Genomic DNA, 10123 nt, shown 5'->3' on the forward strand with positions numbered 1-10123 from the left:
AATTTTCGAACGGGAGTTGCAGGGTAGGTTCGGATCTTGAATACCGCAGTTGAGCACGTTGAGCAAGTAGAATATCGAAAAAAAACGCCTTATATTTCAGTGACAACAGATTCCATCGAGTTGAAATTTTCATGTACTATATACCTACCTTATAACAATTTCAAGCTTCGTGTTGTTCATTTTGTGTTAATAGTGGCGCTAGAACCATAGAAATTTCCAGCAAAATATCGAAAACAGATTAATAAAGTCATAAACTTTTGAGCGCTCATTCATTCATTCGCCTATATAAAGTTAGGTGTTGGCGAATGAATGCACGAGCGCTCAAAAGTTCCCGATTTCACGTCAGTGCTTTCCCCGTTTTTTATATCGCAAAACCCCTTTGAGCCCAGCCCAGCCTCCGTCACTGCTCAGCCTCTTGCTCCCTCACAATGAAGATTGATGTGGGCGGCGTTGACAGAGGGTAAAAGTGGCGTAGAGGGTGGAAGGGGAGGAAACAAGCCGCACAAATACATCATCTTCGCCGGAGTTCTCATGTCACCACAATTTATTGACTAGAATAGATGATGGATCTATTATTAAAATAATATTTGTCATTGTCAACGAGGGTGACTATTAGCTGAAAAAACATCGGGTTGTCATGGCGTTTGACGTTTCCCAACCATCAATTTTATACTTGATAATAGTTGTGGAAACGTTTCCATTCAAAGGCTTACGGAATATTCTTAGTCTCTGAAGCATTTTCAATATGTTTATACAGCAGATATAAATCCCAAATTGGCACATTTTGTAGATTGATTTTGGTCGTTCTCAAAATGTGGTAAAACTCTTCATAAACATTATAATTCTATTTCATAAACATCTGACAACTGTTGGATTTTGGTTTTACTTTTTTGAAGTTGAATTAAGGTGTCTCAGCAACTAGACCATTGACTCATAGTACAATGTACTTATCCTCTAGGTTTTTTATGTGGACGTTCTGAAATGAAAATAGAATGATAGCCATATAATCAAAATTGGTTGTAATTCATCTTCAGATGCCTACTATTGTTTCTGACTGTGTTTTTTCAAGTTCAAATTCAGATTCACAAATCTTCATATTGTTTTCGAATTATCATCTTGCATACAGTTGATATTATATCGTAAATATTATTAGGTTGTTATCATATGCAACTGGGCCTCTACTGGTTGTCAATTGTCTTCATTTTCTGATATTTTCGTAAGATAAAGAGCTTTTGGAATATTATTATTTCCTTAGCCAGATTCATAATTGATTCTATATTATTCTCTCCTAACTTCGAAAAATCATCAACTCTCATCATGTTCTCATAGTAGATTTTGAAGCCATTTCTATTAAATTTTTTCTACTTACCACTGAAAAGCAAATAATTCTTATGGTTAGAATTGTCTAATCAGTTAGTTATAAACCACTCAACAAAGAGTTGAGCAATAATTCTGCTGTATATACCTTTCACGAAAAATTTATATAGTACTTCAGTTATCTACAACAGAATGCAGTTAATGTAGCTTTAATATAATAAATTGATAATTTGAAAGCACAAATATGATATTTATGAAATGAAATAGTCACGAATCATTGGAGTTATAACACAACTTTGCTGGTTGGGAGAGTTGGACGGTAAATAATAATATTTTTTCGTTTTTGTTTTCATTGCTTGAAGTGAATGTACCTTAGTGGGTTTCAGTTACTTCGATATGGAGATTTGGGACAATTTGTCATGTCTATGACAGATGACTCGCTTTTCGTTGTGGAACAACAAAATTTTATTTTTTTGCTTCTGTATTTCTTTTGACTTTTTATTTGTTGACATCAGTGTCAGTTTTTACCTCCTTTTTCTTTTCTTTACATCTTCAGATATTTGTGCCAAAGGTGGTGTAACGATGATCTTCGCAAATTCAAAACTCTTGTACTCTTCTCAATGGAGAGTTTGGGATCTTCACGAACAGACCACACAACCCTTTTCACATTCTCTTCCCTTTTCAATAATCTTGGGTGCTGTAGTTTTGGCTTATCTTTTCTTGAACCGGTTTTCCTTTTTCACCCATTTCCGAATGAAAGGATTGCTTGGCGCATCATTTAAATGACAAAAACCCCGAATATTGAAGGAATTTCTTCGCGTTATAGGCGCAGAATCAATTTTTTTTAAATTCGCTTACGAACAACGAGCAATTCGCTCCCGAGAAATTATACATAGCGACAAATGTCTGGCTACTGATCGACATATGCCTTTGCTACTCCAAATTGTTGCATTCAGGCAGTAAACTAAAGAAATATGAACTTCCTTTTGATGCTCCTTATATTTTACCTCGAAGAGAAAATTAAACAACTTCCTAAAAGGCCAAAATCGATAACCAGCTGTACCAATTCTACACTGTTGACATTTAAGCGACACATGTGGACCACCATTCATCAATATAATCCAGCCACATTCCAATAGAACTAGCCAATACTATAACTACGACATTCACACATCTCATATTCATCAATGGAATCTATCTCATCTAAAATAGGAGGTTTAACGAACACGACACCTTCATGGCAAGGCATCTGGGGTCAGAACGTCACGAAAACCTTCCTTGCCACCCCTAAACTCACCGAGATCGTCACCATCAGTCGTACAAGCCTCAACAACGGAATCTTGACGCACAGTCTAATGGATGGTGAATGATGACCCAGGGCTTTTGACAGTTGATTACGACGCTCTATTGAGCACAGGCGAAATACGTGAAGTGAAAAGGATAATATATCATGCAGGCCATTGACGTAGACCATAACTAACGTCAATATATTTTCGGACAACGGGGAGAATAAAAGGCCAAGTGACAAACCGGACATTGGTAAGTAGGGCATAAACCGTAAACGGTCTCACAGCTGCCCTGCCAGGCCTGAAAGAGGAGGTCCTGACTGTCTTGCACATTATTTATGTGATTTACCCCGTGTGGACATGTTCGGGATACTCGCATGGATCCACCCTGTGTGTGTCAGAGACATGCGATGTTGCCGTTTCAACTTCCGTTGCTAAATTGGTCCTTCGCGTCTCGGATTTTCGAATGGCATTCCTTGATTGCATAGGAATTTAGTGTGGACATTAAAGGAGCCCTTACTAACCCCACATGAACTCTACATTAGTAAAATTAATGTTTATTTATTGTTAGACGCACAGTTAACTGAGTAACTGTTAATTATCCCTTCACGTCTTGAATTTCACTATTTCTCACCATATCTGAGAATTTTGTTGGAAAGTATACAGGTTTGTTTTTATTTTCGGTCTCAATTGTTGATGAAATTTCATTTTGATATCGAAAAAAACAAATATAATTTGAGGGAGATCAGAAGATGTTTATTTCAGCCAAATGGATTTTCGAGTACACAATGGGCTAAAGCAGTAATATTCTCAATTGTTTTTGAGCGACGCACACAGTTTCGCATCTCTAACTTGACGCCGAAAAGGTGCTTCACGACGACCCAAAAGTGATTCAGTTTTGTGCACTGTGACTGCAAAATTTTGTTTAACCCAAACTGAAATGTTCATTGTTTTGGAGAATTCAGATTGGAAATAAAACAAAATTCGTTTCTTAGCCCTCACGCTGTCAGAAGCTTTTCTTGTCAATTATGAAAGCAATTCTCAGGAAATGTGGCACAAAAAAATGTTTTTATACTCCACATAACCTAACTTGAGATTGTGATCCATGAATTTGTATGGCAAAAAATGACGAATTTTGGAAAATTCAATTGTATTTACATGAATTGATTACACGGAATAATGAAATTTTGAACTTGTATGGCTATAATAGCATTGAATATAATATTTTTTACCGTAATGTTTCAACTATATTATATTCAAAGGGATTTTTTTTCAATATTATAGGTGAAAGCCGAATGACGCTAAATTTTGACATAAGCAAAATATATTTTGATAGTGTGTATGGAATCCGTTCTTAGGAACTTGAGTTTCTTTGGCATCAGGAGAGCCACTTTGAAACTGTTAACATTAAATTTGATGGAGAGAAGATAGCGATTTTAATGGCAGGGATATGTATCGAGAGAGCTTCGCTGTGAGTATTGAGTACCACAGGGTTCTGTATTGGGTCCCATTATTTTTATCATCTACTTAAATAATCTACATATACCTGATTGTCTCCATGAGTGTCTGTATTGTGATGCTGAGTCTCTGTTGATAAGTTGAATGCTTCTTTTAATTTCATTTAAGTCGCTTTTCATTGAAAAATCTTTGGATTTGGAATATAATAAGAAATAATAAACAATTGAGCACCCACATCAGCGGAGTATTCTGGGTATCTTACACAATTCAGTACGAATTTCCCAGTTTTATCATAAAACCACCTTCCCAACCATCGATAACCATCAACCAGCATAATTCTCTGGCCGACCTACGTCCGACACAACTGCAGCAGATCCAAAATTGCACCACAGCTTGTTGCGCTTTTGTTGTTCACGACACCAAGTGACAAATGGACCCTAGCGGACGGACCATTATTGAGATGACACATAATTCTTTCTCCGGCTATTTTTCAGAAGTATTAAATCAACGCCGTCGGATTGTAACACAATGGACTTCACCGCGTGATGTACAGGTAACTCGATGCGCCCTTGCTGCAGCCGTGACGTCATGCTGCTTTCGAATTACACAGAAAATTGCGCACACACAAATTTGTTTTCGAATGACATTACGGTGGAGAATGGGCGTACGATTTATGACTGGATTTGTATAGTTTTTACGTTCCGTCTGCCACGATATGGATGTGTCGTCTTTTGTTCGTTTTTTCACGTTCATTTGCGATCGTTTCAGGATGGTGCTTCACGCTTTCTATGGGGTGGGGTAGCCCTAGGCGAATTTGTTTTTTCACGGACAATGTTAGTTTTTTAGAACTCTATAATTTCCTTACAATGTCTGCAATTTTTGAATTTTGTACCGGGAATGGTCTCAAACGATTACGTTTGACTTACTGATGACGAAATTGCCCTCAGCCACGATCCTGTTCGTCCATATATAGGCTATTACTAAAGTAATAAAAAATATCCCTTGGATAATTTCACGAAAAAAAGTCTTTTAAACATGGGCCCGCAGACGCAATATTTTCAAGGGTGTATCTTGAATATATCTTCAATAACCGTCTCTACAGATTGAAGTAGAAGAAGTACCAAAACTTGATTTATTTATAATAATTTATTGAGAATTACTAGATAATTGTTTGAAATCAATAGCATATACTACAAAACTACAAACCAAACAGCTGAACCAAAGTTTCTTTTTCCAATTGACCAAACTACCAGAGGTTCACCAATAAACAGTCCTGAAGAAAAAATATCCCCCTATAGATTTGCATTCAAAATTAGCATATCACATGATGAAATCTTTGGCGTTGTTGCCTTAGGAAACACCTCATGAGAATGGGTCTAGCAGAAAATGACGAGAGCACCTGGTGACAGAATGCGTCCTCTACTTTGGAATCTACTTTGGACAAGAAACTTGTAAAAGTGAGGAATTAGCCTCCTTGAAGCCATCCCAGATACTGGAGTTCATTAGAACTGGAAGGCGAGCTGTAGATCACGTTGTGGAGAGAATAGCACTGATTGGGAGCACAATAGACCATTAGGTCGTATTGTAACGAAACCTCCTTGATTAAATATTTATCAGAAAACTTTAAATTGGCATACCTATGCCGAATTAAAGTTAATTATCATGTAAAGAAAAGGTGCTATGAGATGAAAACTTGAAAAAAATCGTTTAACACCCTGTATCTTGCGTTTGCAGGCCCATGTTTATAGGACTTAAATTTCTTGAAATGATCCAAGGAATCCCTCATTTTTCTTAGTACCTCCAATATAGGAACATTTTGTACATGAGCTTGAGCAAATTATCGAATTCTTAGAATCAATATATGAATGTTCTAAATGTTTTCGAGAATAATTCCAGATTTTTTCAAAATTCAATTAAAATTCTTAATAAATGTTCAATATTCTCATAAACCGTCTAATCTGATAGCAAGATCTCAACATTCTCTACTTCTTTTCATAAATTATCGTTCTCGCATAACAATTATTATGAATATTTATAACTTGCAAATAAAATGAACATTTAGTGAATTAACTCAATTTTCTGGTTGAAGTTTTATTGGCCAATATTTTGATTTGCGTTGAAATTAATTAATTATGATATAGTCATTCACACATTCATAATACTTTTATTCGAGCATATTAGCATAATTATTATACATTTAAAAAACCTACTGTCAATAAATTTGAATAAGATTTATTGCCATACATACATCATATAACAAGAAATTTCACATTATGATATTTATATGCATATCTACTACAGCAGACCTTATATATTAAGTTTTTTATAAGCAAGTTTTTTAAGAGCAAAAAATAGTTGAAAATCCACTGAAGGCCTATATTCTCGGCGTTACGTAAAACACTAACACATTACTAATTATGCAAGAAAACATATACTCTTGTTCAGTCAATTATTCAAGAGAAATAACAAGTGGACCCACAAGAAGAGATACTACTCTATTGTTTGAAGTATAATATCTCTATTCATCGAAACTAACTTATTATTCTGATCTACTTTACAAACAATATATTCGTTTTTCATTCGTCAAGCTTCTGGTGAAGAATCTCAAGTATTTTCATGTGTAGTCTTCTATAACAAAATTATTTATTGTGTAGGAAGCATACCAACCTCTCGAAGGGTCGTCTTAGTAGTCGATATATTAAATCTCATTGATATTTTGCATTTTTGAAATTGAGTAAACCGGTGATTGAAGATTATTTGTTCCTCAAAACTAAATTAGTATACTTAAAGCCATGAACCAAAGAACAAAATGTTGAGAAGGAATGGTTCTTGTCTTCTTGATGGAAATTGGAAATTTGAAAAAATGTTATCAAGAAAAATAAGTAAATGACATTGTGTTGAAGTATCACACCACTCTATGTCAAAGAGCATGAAGGTAAGACTTCAGATTTGTGCTTAGAAGACTGAATGAAGTATATTAAAACAGTTCTTCGAGAACTAATTACCAAGCAAAAAGGATACTCTGTCGGACTGGAACTATTTTTTCAGACTGCTAAAGCCAGTAGAAATAAAAATTGCTATTTCTTGAACCCTTGGCGAAACACCACTGCTCATATCTGATTGGCAATTCCAGACTCCAGAGGTTACGCTCTGCCCCTCCATGGGTTTTAACGTATATTTATCGATAACCAAATAAGATCACGAATATCACATAAGCGACTAGTTAATATAACATTTCCCTACATCCCAATAGCAACCTACACACGTAAGCAACATCTTCTTCCTCTTCACCAGGCTTTTCCAGCCATCCTTGGACACGTCGAGGTATTTTCAAGCGATGCAGCTAGCTAAGCGTCTCTTCGGTAGCCCGTTTGGGACAATAAGGACCATCATATATTTAGATTAAGGCCAAGCCGGGTTTACACAGGCGTTTCAGACTGAATGGCCTGGCGTAATAAGAATTGTCAAATATTTTATAGTCGTAAACACTTAGATGGGACGGGTGAGAATGTAAAGAACGGCATTGTAGATGTCTGGTGATAAATTCTGAATAAAAGCGGTTTTATGGCTTCAATAAAATCGTAATGAAGTCTATTAAATATATGTGGAATGGTAGTGGATGGTTCCGTGAGCCCAAAATACCATTATCTAGGGGCCGACGCTGAAGTTGAGTTAAATATTGACTTTTATGGTGTTTTATGGGGAGTGATAGGGAAAGATGGTGGCTACAAAATAAGTGGAAGTCATAAGTATGAAATTAACTTTTTATACATTACCATAACTCAACGGATACTCTCTACCTCGAATGATAAGATTGCTTCAGTAGATGGCGCTTCAAACTACATATTTCCCATTGAATTCTAGCGCATTATACAAGATCTCCTCAAATACCCAAGAGTTCACAAAAAGAAAGACACAATGAAAGAAGGCATATCTGGCCACAACACAATAGAACTCTGATTGGTACAAGGGTCGAAACAGAAGAATTAAAAAAAAGAGAAAATTGAACACTATAGGAGATAATCACTGAAAAGCCACTAATAAGAACACCTGAAAACTAAGAAGACGAAGTTCAAAAGCTTGAGAAGAGAAACTGCCTACGAAGAGAGCAAAAACGGAATTAAAAGGACAGCCACGAAGCATCCACGTTGAAACCACAAAAACATAAAAACTTTATAAAGGCAAAAAGAACAAAACAAGAAAAATATTAAGCACTTCGAATAGAGAAGAAGATAAGAAAGAGCTGAATAAACAAAACCAAGTGCTTGAAAATGCACTAATATAAATGAGAACAGACAGGTGAAACCAGAGGGTTAGACAGCTGAACATCCTTGGCTATTAAGCATGGAAGATGCAAAAGTGTTTACAGCTTGAGAGGAATGTAATTCCATCAGTATATGGAGCACGTGGGATGACATAACGCCCCCAGATACCAACGAAGTTATCAAGAAACTGAAAACCAGGAAAGCTCCAGGTAAATACAGAATTATAAAATTTATGTTACAGAAGATGCTCAGAAAAGGAATAGCAGCTTTAACAAATATACTCAATGAAATGATGAGAACAGGACACTATTCAAATAGATGGAAAACTGCAGAAGTTATTGCTTTATTGGCCAAGGAAAGTAATACAATTCCCACAAAACTCGTCATGAGGATTCTCCTGTTGCTCACCAAAAAAAAAACTGACAAAGGGCGGTCCCAAGAGCCCAAAGAGTTGTTTTAAGTCCTCATCATGACTTAGTCGGGAGAGCAGCCGTAGTTTTATTGTACAGGTTGGTTCTGTTACTGCCATACACAAAGGGTTTTTCGTAATCTGTGAATATTCCTGATAGGTTCTGCAATAGGCTTCTGGAATAGGCTAGGGTAAGGCAAGGCTTCTATAGAGGAGTCTCCATCTCCTTCTACATGGAAACATTCTTTGATTTTCAAATGACCTTTACACGAGCAGCCTCAATGATCTCCGCGTTTGATATTGGTTGGTTGAAGGTTTATCTTACTTTAATTGTTGAAGACACCAAAACCAAATGCTATACTATCCCAGTGATTTGCTTCATTGACATTGACATCCATTTCATTTGCTGGCCTTAGTTTTTGTGGAAACAATTTTCTGCGAGTTTCGAACAGCAAATGATCCATGTCTTGAATTGTAATTATCATGTTAAGCGACCAAATTCAATGGATATAGAAAAAACTTAAAATGGTTTCACTTGCCTAACTATATTTCCAAAACCAGTAGCTCTATAACAGCTACAATTTGCTGGTATTAGATTAATAATAATAATAATATACTGTAGAAAAATCATGCAAAACATTTATCATTTGTTGAGCCATTAAATTTTAGCACAAAACCACCATTGCTTGTACTGAAATGATACCATTATTATTTGTATTTAAACTTGCGTAATCTAAGTTAAGTTGATCATTATTTTTTTTTATCGAATGAATTTCCAAAAGTAAAATTCGAATCAATAAAATGACCAGATCCTAGAGTTAACTATTCCTTCAAACTCCGAGGTCAGCTTGTATTTCATACAGCTGTCATTTGTGAACCAAGAAACTTTATTGTCGAGAGTGTCCCCAGATAAAAAGGAATGCCGCTCTGAAAACAGATAATATTAATGGCAATCTAACTCATTTAATCGAAAGGAACCGCGGCATAAAAAAACTCCAATTTTTCAGAAATGCATAATTACCATTTAAATGAAATATTTCAGGATGTTAATTATCTGAAAGAGAAACATTTGTTATTGAGCAATAAATAATTGTGCGTAATAACGTTAACGGAGTCTTAAGATTTATGTTTATAGATAAATGGGTTGTTTATAGTCCACGCTGATAAAACCGCTTTCTGTCCGTGTTTTTTTCAATAATTAATCGTCTATTAGTTGAAATGAGTTATGCTCAACTTGTAATGAGCAGCATGTCTACCGCCATCAAGGATTCATCTCAAAAAGTATCACCGACTATTGCTTCATTAAGCTGATAATATTGATCAGTGGTTGGAGGTCTGGATTATTTTCCAATTATTGACTTCCTTTCTTCGGTGTTAATTGCTGGAAT

The sequence above is a fragment of the Harmonia axyridis genome, chromosome 3, assembly GCF_914767665.1.
Source record: "Harmonia axyridis chromosome 3, icHarAxyr1.1, whole genome shotgun sequence".
NCBI lineage: Eukaryota > Metazoa > Arthropoda > Insecta > Coleoptera > Coccinellidae > Harmonia > Harmonia axyridis.